We start from the raw sequence: 23,158 nt of genomic DNA, 5'->3' as shown, positions 1-23,158 counted from the left end.
AAAAAAGTCATTCCACTGGTCCTTGCTGTCAGTAATTTTTGAAGTTAGTTCTAGGTTGGTTCTTAGTTCTCCTTAGTTCTAGGCTGGTTCTCCCCTTGGTTCGTTTCCATTCATTGGCTCTTGTCCTCCCTTCAGTTGCTTTAGAGAATAGTTGACCCCCCTCTTTCTTGAGACAGTCCCCCCCCCAATATTGGAACACTGCTATCATGTCATCCCTAGTCCTTCTTCTCATTAAACTAGACATCCTAGACAATTCCTTCATGTGTTTTAGCCTCCGTCCCCTAATTAGCAATAGCACTCAGACTTATATACCGCTTCACAGTGCTTTACAGCCTCTCTCTAAGCAATTTACAGAGGCAGCACATTACCCCCAACAACCTGAGTCCTCATTTTACCTACCTCAGAAGGACGGAAGGCTGAGTCAACCTTGAGCCAGTGGGACTTGAACTGCCAAACTGCTGGCAGCCGGCAGTCAACAGAAATAGCCTGCAGTACTGCAATCTAACCACCACGCCACCATGGCTCTAATTCCATATCTATCTATCTATCTATCTATCTATCTATCTATCTATCTATCTATCTATCTATCTATCTATCTATCTATCTATCTTCTATCTATATCTATCTATCTATCTATCTATCTATCTATCTATCTATCTATCTATCTATCTATCTATCTATCTATCGGTTTCCAGCAAGTCCCATTCATCAGGGACTGTGGTGGTCCTCAGTCATCTGGGTCATAATTGTTATGGGGTCAAAGAGGCCATCTACATTAAGACTGAACAGCCTTGTCTCAACTGAGTAGGAAGGATACAACAGCAGTCTGAAGTGGTGTAGGGTTTCCTGCCTGGGCAGGGGGTTGGACTAGAAGATCTCCAAGGTCCCTTCCAATTCTGTTATTCTATTCTATTCTATTCTATTCTATTCTATTCTATTCTATTCTATTCTATTCTATTCTATTCTATTCTATTCTATTCTATTCATCACCTATCTCCAGTCCTATCAGCAGTCCAAAGACATCTCCATGCCAGTGGTGGGTTTCAAAAATCTTTACTACCAGTTCTGTAGGCATGGCTTGGCGGGTGTGGCATGGCTTGGCGGGCGTGGCATGGGAAGGATACTGTAAAATCTCCATTCCCTTCCCAATCCAGGGGAAGGTTACTGCAAAATCCCCATTTCCTCCCGATCAGCTGGGACTCGGGAGGCAGAGAATAGATGGGGGCGGGGCCAGTCAGAATTTTTACTACCGGTTCTCTGAACTATTCAAAATTTCCGCTACCGGTTCTCCAGAACTGGTCAGAACCTGCTTAAACCCATCTCTGCCCATTTGCACTATTCAGGTGACCCTGAGGGCACACATAAACCCCCAAGTGGCCTCAACAACTCTCAGAGAGAGTACTAATGACCAGATGACCTCAGGGAATATAAATCCTTCCATCCTCCACCATTCATCCAGAACTGAAGAAGCTTCTTGGATGAGAAGCGAAATGTCTTCTAGCAAAACAAAGAAAACCCAGTTGCCTTTTGAAAGAAAGCAACTTTGGGACTCCCATACATCAACTAATTATCTTCATCTGCCAGTTCTCTTCTACGACATGGATCTTGAGCTGAGATCCATCAAGGAATTGGCCTTTGGCAACTGCTGAGTGAATGTTGACTTCCGGTCAATGTCGTAGTGAACTGACATCCTGCTGATATGCAGGATCGTGTTTGTGAAGAAATTGCTCCTCGCCGCAAGTTCCAGGTCAGCGAAACCTCTCCGGAGGAAGGTGAGATTGTTGGGATTAGACATATGATTCCAAACAGCCTCCTCCTCATGAGTAGACCACAGAAACTGGTATTTAGCAGCCGGCTTATGAATTGAGGATGGGGATTCCACCAAGCTGACCCCTCACAATTCAGCCTTTTATGGACATTTAGCTTTTAATTACCTTTTGGATTTAATTTAATTAAAGAGATATGGAATTCTCTTTTTATCCTGTAGAGCAGGGGTGTCCAACTTTGGCAATTTTAAGACCTGTGGACTTCAACTCCCAGAATTTCCCAAGTTAGCATGGGTGGATTGCGAATTGTGGGAGTTTAAGTCCAAAGGTCTTAAAATTGTCAAGGTTGGACACCCCTACAGTAGATGAAGCCATGCAGGCTAAGAGTATTTGGAGTTAAATCCAATTTATCCAGAAGAATTGGGCTGGGAAGGAGTAATTTAATAGAAAATTAAATTAGTGCTTCTCTGATGCCCTCTATATTAAAAACAGTCCCTAATGTGAATGTATTTTAGCTAAGCTATTAATTTGATAATTACCAGTTTTGGGGGGTATGTCATCCAACGTTCCTGAGATATCTATTTCCAAGTTCTAAATAATCTTCAGAGGCAAATAATAATATTTTTTTAAAAAACCCTAAAGTATAGATCATTTAATGAAGAATTGCAAACTAGGTTATTGCTAATAAATTTCCATATTATGACCCCAAATGACAACCACTTATAGGCCTCTCGAAATTAATTGTTAAGACATACGGGCTTTCCTGTAGAAAAACTGCTTCTGCATGTTTTCCAGTTTGATTTGATTTGATTTGATTTGATTATTTGATTATTTGATTTAATTTGATTTTTTAATTAATTTAATTTTTAATTTATTTATTTTTAACAATTTAAATTAATTTCTAAATTTAATTTCTAAATAATTTAATTTAATTTAATTTGGTTTTTTAATAATTTAATTTAAATTAAGTCTTTATTTATTTATTTTAACAATTTAATTTAATTTAATTTAATGAGCCTTGGTGGTGCAGCGGACTAAGTGCTGTTATGTAGCACTTAGCTGCCAGCTGCCTGCAATTATTGCAAGTTCAAATCTCACCAGGCTCAAGGTTGACTCAGCCTTCCATCCTTCCGAGGTAGGTAAATTGAGGACCTGGATTGTGGGGGCAATAAGCTGACTTTGTAGAAACCGCTTATGGGGGGCCAAAAGCCGTAATAAGCAGGTATATACAAAAGAATGAAGGCTATTGCTATAAGTGCATTGTAAGCCGCCCTGAGTCTCCGGAGAAGGGCGGCATATAAATTGAACAAATAAATAATTTAATTTAATTTAATTTAATTTAATTATTTAATTTAATTTAATTTATGGTTGCATTAGAAAAATAAACACCTTTCAGGTCGGCAAGGTTTTCTTCTATTCATCAGATGAGTTTCCTTCTCCCAGCTTAAAGGAGGAATAAGCTTCATCTTCTTTTAATGACCCCAAAATTCCTTGTGGGGTGGAGTCTAGGCAACTGAATAGAATTTACTGGCCGGATGCCCTTCCTGTCTCCAATGCGGAGTTATATTCAGCAGATATATTCTCATTGTGCCCAGAGAGAGAAATATCTGCCTCTACCCAGGATCACAGCTTCCTGATTGTGAGGCGCGAGCTCAGGAGGAATAAGTTTGATTTTTTTAAAAAAAACACCTTTGAAATATATGAGCTTTCAGCATATACAGCAAAAGATTTCTCAAATTATGGATTTCAGAAAGCTAACCATTTAGCTTAAGGGTCCAGACTGATTTGGAATTAACTAGAAGTCATTTCCTCAAGAGAAAATGCAGCCACTTTGGGGGATTATTTATGATAAGGGGACCTTGCAGGACACTAGATGGAATTAGAGGATAAGAAAAGAATGGAGCAGCTGTATTGCCTCCCCCCCGCTTTTTTTTTTTTGGCCAATCTTTTTGAAAAAACAACAACGGACAGCTAAAATAACCTAACGGATGGCAAAAAGAACAAGACAGAACAGGGGCCCAGTGAATAAATAACCCCAGGTCTGGGTTAAAACCAGTCCGCTCCCACAGAGAGGGTCTCCTCAGGGTGCCATCGGCCAAGTTATGTCGGCTGGCGACACCCAGGGGGAGGGCCTTCTCTGTGGGAGCCCCAGCCCTGTGGAATGAACTGCCCCCGGAAATACGTAAGATCTCCGACCTCTGGGTGTTTCGCTGCGCACTGAAGACCCTGTTGTTCCGCCAGGCCGGGCTATCAACATAATAATTTTAAATTGGGGTATTTTAAATTTCTGGGATTTTAATTGGAGCCTAATCTATTTAATGATTTTAAATTTTAATCGTTGTTTTGTTTTGTGTTTTTAAATAGGCTGTACACCGCCCTGAGTCCTTCGGGAGAAGGGCGGTATAGAAATAAAATTATTATTATAATTATTATTTATTGGTTAATCTTTAGTGAGATTCACAGCCTTTGAGGCTGGTTAATAGCTCAGCAGCTCGAGTCCTAACCAAGGACCTAGGAACTGTTAAGGTATCGTCGGAGGATGTAAGCTGTTCCGAGTAAGGTGGTTTTTTGTAGAGTCAAAATGTTCAAGTCCGGCAAATTTAGAATTTCTAAATAGCGGGGTAGCCCTTTGGGTATTGCTCCGAGGGCTCCAATTACAATCGGGACAACACACGATTTCTTTTTCCACATTATTATTATTATTATTATTATTATTATTATTATTATTATTATTAAAATCAGGTTTCCAAAGTTTTGAGGAATCTTGGTAAGAGTGTGCTGTCGTCATCAGGGGTGGGTTCTAAATTTTTTTACTACTGGTTCTGTGGGTGTGGCTTATTTTGTGGGCGTGGTTTGATGGTCATGTGACAATTCTTTAGGATTTAGCAGAGGTACTGGTCTACCAGGCGTTTAACTGCTTGCAAAGCTGTACTGGTCTACCCATTGGTTCTTGGAGCGTTCCGGTCTACCACCACACTGCCTTTTAACACTTCTAACACTGTAGGGCAGCCCTTTGAAGCCCCACGGCAAGAGTTTAAACAGTTTTTTTTCTTCTAGCCGATCAGCTGGGACTCGGGAAGCAGCGAATAGATTAGGGACGGGGCCAAATAAAAGGTAAGAATAACATGGGGGGGGGAGGCGGGAGGGTCCAGCTCCCAAACAAAGAGAACTGGTTCAGTGACGTCATATCATCACCGCTACCGGCTCAGCCGAACCGGGCCGAACCGGGAGGAACCCACCACTGGTCGTCATGCTGTGACAGAGACCCACTGTGTCTGAAAAGTTGCAGAGACACACTGTAGAGACACACTGCAACTGAAAAGACACACATCCTAGATACCATAAGACAGGGGCCCTCAGTCGGTGGAAAGGGACCAGGTTGCGGTGTGCCAGAAACTGAACTGTGCAAATAAGGTGTAGGAAGTTAGCACCCACCCCTCTCCTAAGAAAATGAGATATTTTAGGAAATATTAAAAAGGCAGAATATTTTCTCTAAAAGGGAGGCAGAAACTCAGCCCACCCCCCCACCTTTGTCAGTGGGCCATTAAGGTCTGGGCCAGTCTATTCTACATAAAAAAGATCTACCTCCTTCAGGCAGAGCCATAGTAGGAATTGCCCAAAGCCCTTTCATTACATCATCACCCAGCAAGAGTCAACCAAGCCTGGGACACAGACAACCTACCTGCATGGCTCCATGGGAGTCTGACAACCAATCAGAATACAAGCTCAAATTCAAAAGCCCAGAGAGGGCATAAAACCCAGGCACTCTCAGTATCCCTTCCCTTTTATTTTCTTGACCCAAGATCTTCAAGGCATGTGATCCTGTCCACCATTAAAACCATCTTTCCAAGCCACCATGTTTCCAGTGTCTTTTTCCCCACTTGGAACTGAACCCAGAAGGATATTTCTTCCAACAAAGAGAAACCCCATCTGTGGGATGCAGGCACCATAGGAAACCATGCCCCCTCTGGTCCACGAACTGGTCCCTGGTGCCCAAAAAGTTGGAGGGCGCTGCCATAAGACCTGGAATGCTTTCACTGTGCTGGGAGAAGCAGTTGGAGACAGACGTCTCTTGGATATCTAGACTCTCTGCCATATAGGGCTTTACAAGCAATAACCAGTATTTTAGGAGCATGGCGGCTCGTGTAGGACGCTGGGTTGGAGGTTAGCAAACCTGCGTTCAAGAGCCGAGTGCTACCATGGGGCAGGGTGAGCTCCTGTCCTTTGCTCGAGCTCCTGCCTGGGGACACGAAAGGAACTGCCCAGTGGTGGGATTCAAATAATTTAAACAACTGGTTCTCTGCCCTAATGACTGGCTGGGTGGGTGTGACCATAGTGGGTGTGGCCGGGGTGTGTGACAGACAGCACTTGGCCTCCTGCACCCCCCGGGAGCAAAAATGGGCTGCGGGGGGGACATGCCACCCCCCGCGACCTGTTTTGGGCCTAGGAGGCCTCCCTGAAGCCTCCTGGGAGAGAAAATTGGCCACAAGGGGGCGGGGGACATGCCGCACCCCCTGAGCCCTGTTTTGGGCCTAGGAGGCCTCCCTGCACTTACCTGGGAGCCAAAATGGGGCACGTGGGGACTTCTGGAAGGGGCAGGGCGGGAAGGGGTGGGGTGGGGCCAATCAGCAATTTAACTACCAGTTTGCTTGAACTGGCCCGAACCGGCTGAATCCCACCACTGGAATGGCCTATTGGGCATCCCCCAGGCAAAAATGATGTCATCCTTAATCCTTTCAACCTGGAAGCGCCTCAGGGCTTCTGACACGAGTGCGATGTGACCATTATTTTGAATTATACTCAGGAGCTGACTGGCTGACAATGCAACTTGCATATACATGGGCATGTTACTGCTAGTGCCGCTGCATTTTTATTTATTTATTTCTTTCTTTAAAATTTGATTTATATGCCGCCCTTCTCCGGAGACTCTTACAATGCGTTAAGCAATAACGGACTAGATTTAGCTAAGTTAACTAAGTTAACTAAGGGTCAGGTGCAAAGAATCGGGACCATATGTTGTTCCAGGTAAGCTGATTTATTGCATATGCAGAAGAATCTGGTTAACAACAATCAGCACTAAATTGGTACGAGATACGAGTTCATTGAATTCAAGAGGGGTTGGATTCAGACGGTTTGTGGGAATGTAAGGATTCTAGACTGATTCCTCTCTTGACTCCACCTTCAGGCTCTGCCTGTCCTTTTCCTACAAGGGCAGCCCCAAGCAGAACACATTGCAGTAATCCAAACATGAGGTGACCAGGGTATGAGTGACTGTCTGAAGAGTCTTCTGATCAAGTTGTTAATCAGAAACACCCTCTATGTCTACCTTGGATTGGAAGGTAGATAAAGGCTTTTGGTTTAGTTCAGGGAGAGGGCCAGAGAATCTAAAATACCATGTCATAAAATTCAAGATGACAGGTTTGGAAGGGGCCGTTAAGGTCACCCACTTTAATTTGTCACCTCATTGGAAAATTCTAAATTAAATAACAGAATAACAGAGTTGAAAGAGACCTTCAACTTGTCTCTTGGATTGTAGTCCAGGGGTCTGCAACCTTAAACACTCAGAGAGCCATTTGAACCCATTTCCCACAGAAAAGAAAACACCGGGAGCCACAAAACCCTTCCCATGCCTGATTATTTCTTGAGCGGCCACAAAACTAGCATATGTAGTTGAAGTAAATATTCTGTTTTCTTCTGAAACTTTTCTTTTCTTGGATTTATCCATGGTTGGCCAACCGGGGGTTGAAAAGCTCAATAAATCGTGTGCTGGCGAGTGTCGCACATTGGCGGTTGTGACGCATATTTTGAGTGACAGGGAGCCGCAGCAGAGGGGTGAAAGAGCCACAGAATGTAGCCACCTACAGAACTTGCAGTAAAAAAAATTGGATTTCACCACTGGTCTGGGGTAACTTTGACCTGTCGTAAGTCAAGGACTATCTGTATAAGAACTGACACGAACATGGAAAGGAAGGGGGACAATCCACATTATTACAATATTTACTCAAAAATAACTTTTAAAAAAAAGTTCAATTAAGTATCCAGGCAGGTGAACCTATCTATCCCTTGTAAAAATATTTATTACAGCAATTTTCACGGGGGAAAATAAATTGCTCCTGTATCTGCCTCAACTTTTCTGCAGTGTCCCAAATTTAATCTTTTCATGCACCCTCCATACATTATATATGTGACAATATTTGAAATTTATTTTCTTTCCAGGCTGCCTAAAAATTGCTACATCATTTCCCATGGAATATTATTAGCTGGAGGTGAAAATGATCCCCTCCCCAAATTTATTTTTCCTTTCTTCCGTATTACTTTTTAAGATGAATTGTGTTACAATGACATTGAAAAGTTTGAGGGGGAAAAAAATGAATGGCTCGGTGGGAATCAAATTTCAGAATCTAATGCACGGGTCAAAAAAAGTCAAGATGGTGGCCACCGTCATGTGATCAAACTCTGATCCTTGTTTATAGCAATAGCACTTTGACTTATACATCACTTCATAGTGCTTTACAGCCTTCTCTAAGCAATTTACATAGACATATGTTAATACATATTAACAAAGTTGGAAGGGACCTTATAGATCATCCAGTCCAACCCCCCGGTCAAGCAGGAGACACCACACCATTTCTGACAAATAGCTTTTCTTGAAAGTCTCAAGTGATGAAGCTCCTACAACTTCTGAAGGCAACTTCTGTTCCATTGGTTGATTGTTCTCACTGTCAGAAAGTTCCTCCTCATTTCTAGGTTGAATCTCTCCTTGGTCAGTTTCCATCCATTATTCCTTGTCTGGCCTTTGAGTGCTTTAGAGAATAGCTTGACCCCCTCCTCTCTGTGGCAGCTCCTCAAGAATTGGACGACGGCTGTCATGTGTCCCCTGGTCCTTCTCTTCACTAGACTGGCTATGCCCTGTTCCTGTAACCATTCTTCATATGGCAGGGGTTTCAAACTCAAGGCCTGCGGGCCAGATTTGGCCCGCTGGGCCACCCTGGAAACAACGATGAAATTTTGGGAAGTTGTGGCTGCTTCAGTGCTGTTGGCTTTTGGTGCGCTGCTGGGCTGCTGCTACAGTTACATGATCTTTATTTCCAATTTTCTATAACAGTTTCCAAGCCACTCTTGCAATCCCTCATTCCCTCCCGCAGCCAGCAGAAGCCACTTACCTGCCAGGGAAGGGAAGGGAAAGGAAAGGAAAGGAAAGGAAGGGAAGGGAAGGGAGGGGAGGGGAGGGGAGGGGAGGGGAGAGGAAGGGAAGGGAAGGGAAAGGAAAGGAAAGGAAAGGAAAAGAAAGGAAGGGAAGGGAAGGGAAGGGAAGGGAAGGGAAAAGAAAGGAAGGGAAGGGAAGGGAAGGGAAGGAAAGGAAAGGAAAGGAAAGGAAAGGAAGGGGAGGGGAGGGGAGGGAGGGGAGGGGAGGGGAGGGGAGCGGAAAGGAACAGAAGGATGATTTTTGATACCCTCTGCTATATTCCCCTCAAGGAAACTCAGTGGGGAAGCACGCAGAAAGTTGGAAGTTGTTCCTGCTCCCATTCCTTTTTTTGCTTCCCTCGGTCATTCTGTTTTCTATTTAGAATAGAATAAAATAATAAATAAATAAATAAATAAATAAATAAATAAATAAATAAATAAATAACTTTATTGTCATTGTATGTGTATACACAGTATACCCATACAACGAAATTCACTTAACACCCAAAGACCAGGTCCAACACACATAACAATCCCCAAACACACTCCCACCCACCACAATTCTCCACCCCTAAACCACTCAAACATCCACACAACAGACCAAGTAATGCTGTCCAACAGCTCATTGATGGTGGCTCTTAAGTTCATTGTTGAGTGCAGTTATAGTTCTGGGATGAAAACTATTCAGAAAACGTATGGTCCGAGTTTTAATTGTCCTGTATCTTCTGCCAGAAGGCAACAGTCCAAAAAGATTGTAAGCAGGATGGGAATGTTATGCAACTTCCTCAAACAGCGAGATTCGAAGATGTTGTCCAGGGCTGGTAGCTGGAGCCCGATGATATTCTGGGCAGTTTTAATGATTCTCTGTAGAGCTTTTTTGTCTGCTACAGAGCTGCTCCCATATCATGCAAGAATGCCGTATCTCAGGATACTCTCAATGGTGCTGCGATAGTAGGACAGAAGCAGATGCTGAGATAGATTTATCTTCCTGAAAAAAATAGAATAGAATTTTTTATTGGCCAAGTGTGATTGGACACACAAGGAATTTGTCTTGGTGCATATGCTCTCAGTATACATAAAAGAAAAGATACGTTCATCAAGAATCATAAGGTACAATACTTAACGTTGTATATGTTAGATAAGGAAATATCTCTGAAACGATGAACCAACAGAGCACGAGCTGCTTAGTGGGTATATATTCCCAGAGTAAATATTCCCAAATCAGATCTTGACCCTGCTTAGTATTTTTTTGATTAGCTAAGATCTGAACACAGACAAAAATGGAAATATCCTACATTCAGTTTCCTGGGTGATTTGTGTCTGTCTGTGGGTGGGGTAGGTGGGTAGAATTAAGGGTTATTATTACCAGCTCCCTTCTACCTGAGTTAAAAAAAAAGCAAAACCATTTGATAAGCTGATCCTAGTCAGTCTGGAACGCCTTGACCAGTGAAGTGCTTCTACCAAGAGCAGCTTCCTTCAGGAAGGGTTAAAAATAGAATAGAATAGAATTCTTTATTGGCCAAGTGTGATTGGACACACAAGGAATTTGTCTTTGGTGCATATGCTCTCAGTGTTCATAAAGAAAAAAATAAAATATATTCATCAAGAATCATAAGATACAACACTTAGTGATAGTCATAGGATATTAATAAGCAATCAAATCATACTAGGAAAGAATAAAACAATATAAATTGTAAAGATACAAACAACATGGATATAGCCATAAGTGGGAAGAGATAGGCACTAGGAAGGATGAGAAGAAGTACAGTAATTGTCAGCACTTCAACCTGCATTTACTCTAGTGCTGACATAAGAAGGAGAAGCGAAGGCGTCTGGAAAGGGACGTTTGACTTTTCACCTACTTATTTTCCCTGGAGATAATATCCCCTAGGAGATGGGATGGGAGGGGGGAAATTCCTTTGAGCTGGAGTAGATTAGGGATAGAATGACTTGGAAGATGGCCAATGAGTGCAGGGGAGTGGGGAACGGAAAGGGCGGGTTTTGGGGCTGGACGTCAGTGTTGGCTTCGTTTGGAGTCAAGTTAGAATGTCGTGCTTAATAAATAGGAGTTTTTCTTCAAAGACTTTGTTTTGAAATGCAATTTATTTGAGACGACCTCGAAACTTGACAATAATACAGTTTTAGTAAATAGTTTGATAGTGTTGTGGGAATTAATTGTTCAGCAGAATGATGGCATTTGGGAAAAAAAACTATTCTTGTGTCTAGTTGTTCTGGTGTGCAGTGCTCTATAGCGTCGTTTTGAGGGTAGGAGTTGAAACAGTTTATGTCCTGGATGTGAGGGGTCTGTAGATATTTTCACAGCCCTCTTTTTGACTCGTGCAGTATACAGGTCCTCAATGGAAGGCAGGTTGGTAGCCATTGTTTTTTCTGCAGTTCTAATTATCCGTTGACATCTGTGTCTGTCTTGTTCGGTTGCAGAGCCAACCAAACAAGAGGTTTGAATTTTCCTGCTCAGATCCTAGAAATACCAAACTTTATAAGTCTTGTGCCATTCTGAAGCACAAGGGGTAGCTGTGTAACCACCGATTCTTGCACACAGAGAAGGTTTGAATGAGAAATTTCTTTGTAAAACGAATGGGGCCAAATCTCTAGATGTGAAAAGGAGCGTATTGTCTGTTTGTTTGTCCTCTGTTATGTTCCTTGTATTTTCATTTTTTTTCCAGCTGCATTCCCCCCCCACCTCCCCAGGCATACACAAATATCACTATTAATATCACTACAGTCAACTTAGGAAGACTTGTTGTTGTGAAGTCATGTCCGACCCATTGCAACCCCATGGACAACATTCCTCCAGGCCTTCCTGTCCCCTACCATCCTCTGGAGTCCATTTAAACTCACACCGACTGCTTCAGTGACTCCATCCAGCCACCTCGTTCTCTGTCGTCCCCTTCTTCTTTTGCCCTCCATCATTCCCAGCATTAGGCTCTTCTCCAGTCAGTCCTTCCTTCTCATTAGGTGGCCAAAGGATTGGAGTTTCCTCTTCAGGATCTGGCCTTCTAAAGAGCAGTCAGGGTTGATCTCCTCTAGGACTGACCGGTTGCATCGCCTTGCAGTCCAAGGGACTCGCAGGAGTCTTCTCCAGCACCAGAGTTCAAAGGCCTCCATTCTTTGGCGCTCAGCCTTCCTTATGGTCCAACTTTCACAGCCATCCATTGCAACTGGGAAAACCATCGCCTTGACTATACGCACTTTTGTTGGCAGGGTGATGTCTCTGCTTTTTAGTATGCTGTCTAGATTTGCCATAGCTTTCCTCCCCAGGAGCAAGCCTCTTTTCATTTCTTGGCTGCAGTCCCCATCTGCGGTGATCTTGGAGCCCAGGAAAATAAAGTCTGTCACTAAGGAGACTAGTTACTTACTAAATGAGGTCCTGAGCTTCCATACAGATTCAGAGGTCATTGCGGAGGGAACAGTTATATAAAGGTAGTCCTCGACTTACAAAAGTTCATTTAGTGACCATTCAAATTTATAACTGCACTGCAAAAAGTGACTTATGACTGTTTTTTTTCACACTGATGACTGTGGCAGCATCCCCATGGCCACGTGATCAAAATTCAGATGCTTGGCAAATGGTTTGTATTTATTAGGACAGTTGGAGTGTCCTGGGATCAGGGGATCCGCTTTTGGCGACCTTCTGACATGGGGAAGCCAGATTGGGATTGGAATCTGACTTAAGCTCTTATTATCTCCAAAAAAGTAAAAAGTCTCTGAAGATTTACCTAAGACAGGGGTCTGCAACCTTAAATACTCAAAGAACCATTTGGACCTGTTTCCTATAAAAAAGAAAACACCGGGAGCCACAAAATCTGGGTGGGCGTGGCCAACTCGATGTCATTCACTTCCACCAGTCACATGACCCCCCCTTCCCCAGCCATGCCTACCCAGCCAGTCATTAGGACTGAGAACCAGTTGTTAAAAAACATCGGGAACCACAAAATCCTTTTCGATGTATCTCTCTCTCCTCCCTCCTCCCCCCTCTCTCTCACCCTCTCTCTCTCTCAATCTCTCTCTCTCTCTCTGTATCTCTCTCTCTGTCTCTCTGTCTCCCTCTCCCTCTCTCTGTATCTCTATGTCTCTGCCCTGGCCGCTTCTCCATCCCCCGCCGTCACCCTTACCTTCTCAGGCCAGGCGAGGAGTGACTGGGAGGGGAGGGCCAGCCAGTGGTGGGATCACCTGACGGGGAGCCACAGCAGAGGGTCCAAAGAGCTGCATGCAGCCCTGGAGCCGCAGGTTGCTGACCCCTGATCTAAGATGTTTGTGAGTCCACCTGTTTCCTAAAGCCAATATTTTTCCTCTGTGCCATTTTGGCTGGGGGCAGGGGGGGGGGTAATAGAGTGATTATTTTTTTCTGCCTGTTTATTTAACAACAAGGATAACACGCCTCATCATTTGTGCTTAGTTGTTTGATTACATTATCAAGAATCAGATGCAGTTCGAAGGTTTCGATCGCAGCGTTTCTGCCCTGCCTGCCTGCCTTCATTTATTTATTATGAATTTTATAATCTTTTTTCAATCTGTTACGACTCTGGGTGGCTTCCTTTCTGCTTGAGTCCCTTGGTGGGCTAACTTTTTGCAAAGTAGATATTTCTGCCAAAGCACCATTCGGTTAGAGGATGGTAAACAGCTACTTTATTATAACCATTCACTTCCTTGAAAACAACTCTTGTTTTTAATTTTTAAAATATCTTTTTTTTTTCTGTGGTTGGAGATAGGAAGAAAACACTGCTCAAAACAGTGTTTCCCAATCCTGGCAGTTTTAAGATGTGTGGGCTTTTCTCTTCAGTTGAACATATATACCTTAAATCGTTGTGCCTTAAATCTTCAGATCGCCGCAAAACACAAAGCTCTAGTAATATCATACATACAGAATACCAGAGTTGGAAGGGACTTTCCACTCCTAAGACTGGTCACCACGTTACAAAAAAGTTGTTGAGACTTTGGAAAAAGTGCAGAGAAGAGCAAATAAGGTGATTAAAGGCCTGGAGATTAAAACATATGAAGAATGGTTGTAGGAATTGAGTATGGCCAGTCTAGAGAGAAGAAGGACTAGGAGGGACATGATAACAGTATTTCAGTATTTGAGAGGCTGCCACAAAGAAGAGGGAGTCAAGATATTCTCCAAAACACCTGAAGGCAGGACAAGAAGCAATGGGTGGAAACTAATCAATAGAATAGAATAGAATAGAATAGAATAGAATAGAATAGAATAGAATAGAATAGAATAGAATAGAATAGAATAGAATAGAATAGAATAGAATTCTTTATTGGCCAAGTGTGATTGGACACACAAGGAATTTGTCTTTGGTGCATACGCTCTCCGTGTACATAAAAAAAAGATACGTTTGTCAAGAATCATAAGGTACAACATTTAAAGATAGTTATAGGGTACAAATAAGCAATCAGGAAACAATATCAATATAAATTGTAAGGATACAAGCAACAAAATTACAGTCATACAGTCATAAGTGGGAGGAGATGGGTGGTGGGAACGATGAGAAGATTAATAGTACTGCAGACTTAGTAAATAGTTTGACAGTGTTGAGGGAATTATTTGTTTAGCAGAGTGATGGCGTTCGGGGAAAAAACTGTCCTTGCGTCTAGTTGTTCTGGTGCGCAGTGCTCTATAGCGTCGTTTTGAGGGTAGGAGTTGGAACAAGTTATGCCCAGGATGTGAGGGGTTTGTAAATATTTTCACAGCCCTTTTTTTGACTCCTGCAGTAGACAGATCCTCAATGGAAGGCAGGTTGGTAGTAATCAAGGAGAGAAGCAACCTGGAATTAAGGAGAAACTTCCTAACAGTGAAGATAATTAACCAGTGGAACAGCTGGCCACCAGAAGTTGTAGGTGCTTCATCTCTGGAGGTTTTTAAGAAGACTCTGGACAGCCACTTGTCTGAAATGGTATAGGTTTCCTGCTTGGGTAGCGGGTGGGACTACAAGACCTCCAAGGTCCCTTCCAGCTCTATTCTGATTGATTGATCAATCAATTGATTGTACCTTGGAGGTCTAGTCCAAGCCCCTGCTCAAACAGGAGACCCTGTACCATTTCAGACAAATGATTGTCCAATCTCTTTTTAAGAACCTCCAGTACTGGAGTACATATCATCACCCTATCCCTTCCCTGAACGTGCGCAAGGAAGCAAAGCTCCAAAGGAAAAAAGAATGATCTAAAATAGTGTCCCCCAACCTTTGGGCACCAGGGACCAGTTCCATGGAGAAAGGTTTTTCCGTGGACCAAGCTGTGTGTGTGGTCTTGTGTGCTGCCCGCATCCCACGGATTGGGCTTCGTTTGTTTGCGTGGCCCGCAGGGGTGAAATGCTCCCGGTTCAGACCGGATCGCCCGATCCAGTAGCGATGGCGGCGGGTGGTTCAGGGAACCGGTAGCAAAAATCCCTGCGCTCCCCCCCCCTCCACCATGCTCAGCTGAGCCGCACGATCATCAGAGGCTTTTTAAAAAACTTTTAAAAGCATTTTTTCTACAACTTCTTCCACAGAAAAAAATGCTTTTAAAAGTAAAAAATAAATGCCTCTGATGATCGCACAGCTCAGCTGGGATCGTCAGAGGCTTTTCAAAGCATATTTTAAACCACCTCTTCCCCTGAAGAGGTTGTAGAAAAAAATGCTTTAAAAGTCTCTCTGATGATCCCAGCGGAGTTGCCTGATCATCAGAGAGGCTTTTCTTTTTTTCTTTTTTAATAAAAGTTTTTTATTTGAAAATGCAAACTACACAAAACAAATCACGACAAAACATACAAAACATGTAAACATATAAACAAGAATTCAAATATATATATATATATCAAGCATTCTTTAAAAAGCCTCTCTGACAATCTCAGCTGAGTTGCCTGATCGTCAGATAGGCTTTTAAAAAATATCTGATGATTAGACAACTCAGCTGGTATCGTCAGAGAGGCTTTTTAAAAAAAATGCTTTGAAAAGCCTCTCTGATGATCAGGCAACGCAGCTGGGATCATCCGAGAGACTTTTAAAGCATTTTTTCTACAACCTCTTCAGGGGAAGAGGTGGTTTAAAATATGCTTTGAAAAGGCTCTGACGATCCCAGCTGTGTTGCCTGATCGGCAGAGGCTTTTCAAAGCATTTTTTTGCATTTGCAGAAAAAATGCTTTGAAAAGTTAAAAAAAAAAAGTTGGCCATGCCCACCCAGTCACATTACCACCCCCCCCCCAAGCCATGCCCACAGAACCGGTAGTAACAAATTTTACATTTCACCCCTGGCAGCCCGGTTTCTGGCATGACGTGGCCCGGTGTCGTTCCACGGACCTGGAGTTGGGTACCCCTGGTCTAAAATAATCCAGATGTTCAATTGTCATCCGTCATCACGATGTGAAGATTACTACTGCAATCCTATGATTATCCGCTCGAAGGTTTAAGTCCTGCTGCTGTCCAGCAGAGTTTATTTTCATTATTAAGCCTTTCATGATTCAGCTACCTGCCTTGCAAAGCTCATGTGTTTTTCCTTCAGGGCCATCAAAACAAATCCCCTGGAGCTGTTGGAAAACAGCTCTTAAAACCTCGCAATGTTGTGACATCTGTGGTGCAAGCATGGAGGAAGGGGTTGGGAAGACCTCACGGAGATCTCTGCGTTTGCTCGCGTCTGGAGTTAAAGTCACATAAGCTGCTGAGTCTCTAAGCTGATCAGTGCAGCGACATTAACAAACTGAGTTTCCTTGTGCATTTCTGTGCGGGATGCATGCATCCCAACCTCCTGACAGATGCGGTGCGCAGTTCAGCAGACTTGCCCAATTGTCAACAACAACAGGAGGAGGAGGAGGAGGAGGAGGAGGAGGAGGAGGAGGACCAGAACCAGATTTGAACTCTGGTTTCAACTTCTCCATTCTAACCTGCTGAAGCTAAGTGGACCAGTGTCCAAATTTGCCTGTCAATCTTTATATGATTTATGAAACCTCATGGTTTATTGTTTATTCGAGGTGTGATTTGTCTTCCCTCCCGGGGGAACATGAGGGAGGGATCATATGGGGGTGGGTGGGAATCGCAGGTCACTGCAACTCATATGTGATCTTTGGACGTTCTCCTGGGAAATAGGCTGCGGAAGAGATGGTGAGAGGGTCATAGTCACCCATCAAGCGCGTTGGTTGGATGGAGGTTTGAACTTCAGTGTCCCCAATAAAGAGATGCATAGAATCAAAATCACAGAAGACCCCCAAGGTCCCTTCCAACTCTGTTATTCTATTCTATTCTATTCTATTCTATTCTATTCTATTCTATTCTATTCTATTCTATTCTATTCTATTCTATTCTACTCTACTCTACTCTACTCTTATTCTATTCTATTCTATTCTATTCTACTCTACTCTACTCTACTCTACTCTACTCTACTCTACTCTACTCTACTCTATTCTATTCTATTCTATTCTATTCTACTCTACTCTACTCTACTCTGCTCTACTCTTATTCTATTCTATTCTATTCTACTCTACTCTACTCTACTCTACTCTATTCTATTCTATTCTATTCTATTCTACTCTACTCTACTCTTATTCTATTCTATTCTACTCTACTCTACTCTACTCTACTCTACTGTTCTATTCTATTCTATTCTATTCTATTCTATTCTATTCTATTCTATTCTATTCTATTCTATTCTATTCTACTCTACTCTACTCTTATTCTATTCTACTCTACTCTACTCTACTCTACTCTACTCTACTCTACTCTACTCTTATTCTATTCTATTCTACTCTACTCTACTCTACTCTATTCTATTCTATTCTATTCTATTCTACTCTACTCTACTCTTATTCTATTCTATTCTATTCTACTCTACTCTACTCTACTCTACTCTACTCTACTCTACTCTACTCTACTCTACCCTACTCTACTGTTCTATTCTATTCTATTCTATTCTATTCTATTCTATTCTATTCTATTCTATTCTATTCTACTCTACTCTACTCTACTCTTATTCTATTCTATTCTACTCTACTCTACTCTACTCTACTCTACTCTACTCTACTCTACTCTACTCTACTCTACTGTTCTATTCTATTCTATTCTATTCTATTCTATTCTATTCTATTCTATTCTACTCTACTCTACTCTACTCTACTCTACTCTTATTCTATTCTACTCTATTCTATTCTATTCTATTCTATTCTATTCTATTCTATTCTACTCTACTCTACTCTACTCTACTCTACTCTACTCTACTCTACTCTACTATACTCTACTCTACTCTATTCCTATTCTGTTCTGTTCTGTTCTATTCTATTCTATTCTATTCTATTCTATTCTATTCTATTCTATTCTATTCTATTCTATTCTATTCTACTCTACTCTACTCTACTCTTATTCTATTCTATTCTACTCTACTTTACTCTATTCTATTCTATTCTACTCTACTCTTATTCTATTCTATTCTGCTCTACTCTACTCTACTCTACTCTACTCTACTCTACTCTACTCTACTCTATTCTATTCTACTCTACTCTACTCTACTCTACTCTTATTCTATTCTATTCTATTCTACTCTACTGTACTCTACTCTACTCTACTCTACTCTACTCTACTCTATTCTATTCTATTCTATTCTATTCTATTCTACTCTACTCTACTCTACTCTTATTCTATTCTATTCTACTCTACTCTACTCTACTCTACTCTACTGTTCTATTCTATTCTATTCTATTCTATTCTATTCTATTCTATTCTATTCTATTCTATTCTACTCTACTCTTATTCTATTCTACTCTACTCTACTCTACTCTACTCTACTCTACTCTTATTCTATTCTACTCTACTCTACTCTACTCTACTCTACTCTACTCTACTCTACTCTACTCTACTCTACTCTACTCTATTCTATTCTATTCTATTCTATTCTATTCTATTCTACTCTACTCTACTCTACTCTTATTCTATTCTATTCTATTCTACTCTACTCTACTCTACTCTACTCTACTCTACTCTACTGTTCTATTCTATTCTATTCTATTCTATTCTATTCTATTCTATTCTATTCTATTCTATTCTACTCTACTCTTATTCTATTCTACTCTACTCTACTCTACTCTACTCTACTGTTCTATTCTATTCTATTCTATTCTATTCTATTCTATTCTATTCTATTCTACTCTACTCTACTCTACTCTACTCTACTCTACTCTACTCTTATTCTATTCTACTCTATTCTACTCTATTCTATTCTATTCTATTCTATTCTATTCTATTCTACTCTATTCTATTCTACTCTACTCTACTCTACTCTACTCTTATTCTACTCTACTCTACTCTACTCTACTCTACTCTACTCTACTCTACTCTACTCTACTCTACTCTATTCCTATTCTGTTCTGTTCTATTCTATTCTATTCTATTCTATTCTATTCTATTCTATTCTATTCTATTCTATTCTATTCTACTCTACTCTACTCTACTCTTATTCTATTCTATTCTACTCTACTTTACTCTATTCTATTCTATTCTACTCTACTCTTATTCTATTCTATTCTGCTCTACTCTACTCTACTCTACTCTACTCTACTCTACTCTACTCTACTCTACTCTATTCTTAGTACCACTTTATAAAACCTTAATAAGACCACGCCTGAAACACTGCATCCAGTTTTGGTCACCACATTACAAAAAAGATGTTGAGACTTTAGAAAAAGTGCAGAGAAGAGCAAGTAAGATGATTAAAGGCCTGGAGATTAAAACATATGAAGAACGGTTGCAGGAATTGCGTTTGACCAGTCTAGAGACAAGAAGGACTAGGGGTGACATGATAGCAGTATTCCAGTATTTGAGGGGCTGCCACTAAGAAGAGGGAGGGTCAATTAATTTTCCGAAGCACCAGAAGGAAAAACAAGAAACAATGAATGGAAACTAATCAAGGAGGGAAGCAACCTGCAATTGTAGAAAAACTTCCTAACAGTGAGGACAATTAACCAGTGGAACAGCTTGCCACCAAAAGTTATGGGTGCTCCATCACTGGAGGTTTTTAAGAAGAGACTGGACAGCCACTTGTCTGAAATGGCATTTCAGGGTCTCCTGCTTGAGCAGGGGGTTCGAGTAGAAGACCTCCAAGGTACCTTCCAGCTCTATTCTGTATTCTGTTTTAAGGACAGGCTCTAGGGGATGTAGTGGCTCAGTGGCTAAGATGCTGAGCTTGTCGATCAGAAGGTCGGCAGTTCAGCGGTTCAAATCCCTAGTGCCATGTAACGGAGTGAGCTCCCGTTACTTGGCCCAGCTTCTGCCAACCTAGCAGTTCGAAAGCCCGTAAAAAATGCAAGTAGAAAAATAGGGACCACCTTTGGTGGGAAGGTAACAGCGTTCCGTGCGCCTTTGGTGCAGGGACGAAATGTAAAATTTGTTACTACCAGTTCTGTGGGTGTGGCTTGGTGGGGAGGGTAATGTGACTTGGTGGGCGTGGCCAACTTTTTTTTTTTTAACTTTTCAAAGCATTTTTTCTAATGCTTTGAAAAGCCTCTGCCGATCAGGAAACTCAGCTGGGATCGTCAGAGACTTTTCAAAGCATTTTTTACCACCTCTTTGGCCAAGAGGTTGCAGAAAAAAAATGCTTTGAAAAGCTTCTGACTATCCCAGCTGAGCCGCGCGATCATCAGAGGCTTTTTAAAAAAAACTTTTAAAAGCATTTTTTTGTCAGAAGAGGTTGTAGAAAAAATGCTTTTAAAAGTAAAAAAAAAAAGCCTCTGATGATCCTGCAGCTCAGCTGGGCATGGGGGGGGGGGGGTGGGGGCCACAGGGATTTTTGCTACTGGTTCTCTGAACCACCTGCCACCATCTCTACTGGATCAGGCGATCCGGTCCAAACCAGGAGCATTTCACCCCTGCTTTGGTGTTTAGTCATGCCGCATGACCACGGAGATGTCTTCGGACAGGGCTGGCTCTTCGGCTTTGAAACAGAGATGAGCACCGCCCCCTAGAGTCAGGAACGACTAGCACACCTGTGCGGGGGGAACCTTTACCTTTACCTGGTTGTAAGGGTACTGTCCTGAAAACCCAAGTTTTTCATTTTTTTCAGATTGACTGCTATTGTCTAGTGTCATAATATATTTTCCCATCCTGGAGAAGGAGCTAGTAAGTCGATGCAGCTATACTGATTTTGAGTTTGGTATTAGTTTTCCATATTTCCAATTTAAATTTCGGTTCATTATTCTATCACTTCGTTTCTTTAAAAAAAATACATCTGGAGGAAATATTGAATTGGATTCTTGGTATGTTATCTGTAGTACGTATTATTTTGTATAGCTTTTTCATGGATATATTGCTGTGGTGGAGTCTTTCCCGAAAAACCCGTTTTTGCAAGCGATTTCTCCTAAGACAATATTGCTTTTCCTTAATAGGTCTTATTCAGTTCATTGAAAAACTGATGTTACTTGCAACTTTTGAACAAGTTGCTCAAAGGCATCAATTATGTATGAGCGATTCCAATAAAATATAGTCATCAATTATTGAAGGCAGTATATAAAACTTCCTATCTGTCTATTATGACAAGCCCCTGCCTATATAAATTTGTCTGTTTTGGCAGGGACATGGCTGTTCTTTTTAATTTCTTTTGTGTTATCGCTTTATCATTTTTCTCTTGGTTCTGCTTTTTTATTCACATAGCTTTCCTAAGTATATAAACATATCACATGACAGGAGTGGTGAAATCCAAATTTTTTTTACTACCGGTTCTGTGGGCGTGGCTTGGTGGCTGTGGTGTGGCTTGGTGGGCATGGCTTGGTGGGCGTGGCAGGTGAAGGGTACTGCAAAATCTCCATTCCCACCCCACTCTAGGACCAGCCAGATGTGGTATTTGCTGGTTCTCTGAACTACTCAAAATTTCCGCTACTGGTTCTCCAGAACCTGTCAGAACTTGCTGGATTTCACCCCTGGGTTAGGGGTAAGTAGATAAATTAAAGTCATCAGATAGGATAAAGAAAAGGAAATTATTATTCTCACCTATTTCCTGTGCCATCCACATCCTTCTGTCCCTGCAAACCATTCTTGCTTTCAATATGTCCATAAGATGCCTTTTAATTTTCAAACCCCTCTCTCTTTTCATCCTCTCTATTTCACCATTCCTCTTGACGGATGCAGCTTTCCTTTCATATCCAAAGGAGTCTGGTATCCCCTTTTCCAATTAACTGATGTTATCCAAAGGCAGAAGGGTTTGGAAGCTGCAGTTCCCTTCATCTGAAGAAGCGTAGAATCTCTAAATGGATTTAAGGTTTAAACTGGAATTTGGCAGGCAGAGGGAGAGGAAGAGTGGCTATGTAAATACAAGAGACACCAGAGATGGATCACAATCTCTTTATCAATTAGCCATTGTAAGCTTTTCACTATTGGGGAAGAGATTCTGAACTTACATACATCCGTAAGGTGTCAGGGATTCTCAGAAGGTTGCCTCACAAAGAGGGTTTAATAAAAATTTCTAACACAAAAATATCTTAGAAGAGTCCTGATTTATTTTTTTGCTACCATTGAAATGGCTTGTGAGAATGTCCTTGGGAGCAGGAGGAGGAGGAGGGGAGGGAAAGGAAGAGAGGAGGAGGAGGAGGGGAAAAGGAAGAGAGGAGGAGGAGAAAAAGAAGAAGAGGAGGAGGAGGAAGGCGAGGAAAAGAAAGGGAGGAGGAGGAGGGGAAGGAAAGGAAGAGAGGAGGAGGGGGAGGGAAAAAGGAAGGAGGAGGAGGAAGAGGGGAAAAGAAAAGAGGAGGAGGAGGGGAAGGAAAGGAAGAGAGGAGGAGGGGGAGGGAAAAAGGAAGGAGGAGGAGGAGGGGAAAAGGAAGAGAGGAGGAGGAAGAGGGGGAAAGGAAGAGAGGAGGAGGAGGGGAAAAGAAAGGAGGAGGAGGAGGGGAAAAGGAAGAGAGGAGGAGGAAGAGGGGAAAAGAAAAGAGGAGGAGGAGGGGAAGGAAAGGAAGAGAGGAGGAGGGGGAGGGAAAAAGGAAGGAGGAGGAGGAAGAGGGGAAAAGAAAAGAGGAGGAGGAGGGGAAGGAAAGGAAGAGAGGAGGAGGGGGAGGGAAAAAGGAAGGAGGAGGAGGAGGGGAAAAGGAAGGAGGAGGAGGGGAAAAGGAAGAGAGGAGGAAGAGGGGAAAAGAAAGGAGGAGGAGGAGGGGAAAAGGAAGGAGGAGGAGGGGAAAAGGAAGAGAGGAGGAAGAGGGGAAAAGAAAGGAGGAGGAGGAGGGGAGGGAAAGGAAGAGAGGAGGA

Source organism: Pituophis catenifer, unplaced genomic scaffold, assembly GCF_029215685.1.
Source record: "Pituophis catenifer annectens isolate HBS135680 unplaced genomic scaffold, rPitCat1.0.hap2 SCAF_3, whole genome shotgun sequence".
Classification (NCBI taxonomy): Eukaryota; Metazoa; Chordata; class Lepidosauria; order Squamata; family Colubridae; genus Pituophis; species Pituophis catenifer.
This window is presented reverse-complemented; position numbering follows the sequence as displayed.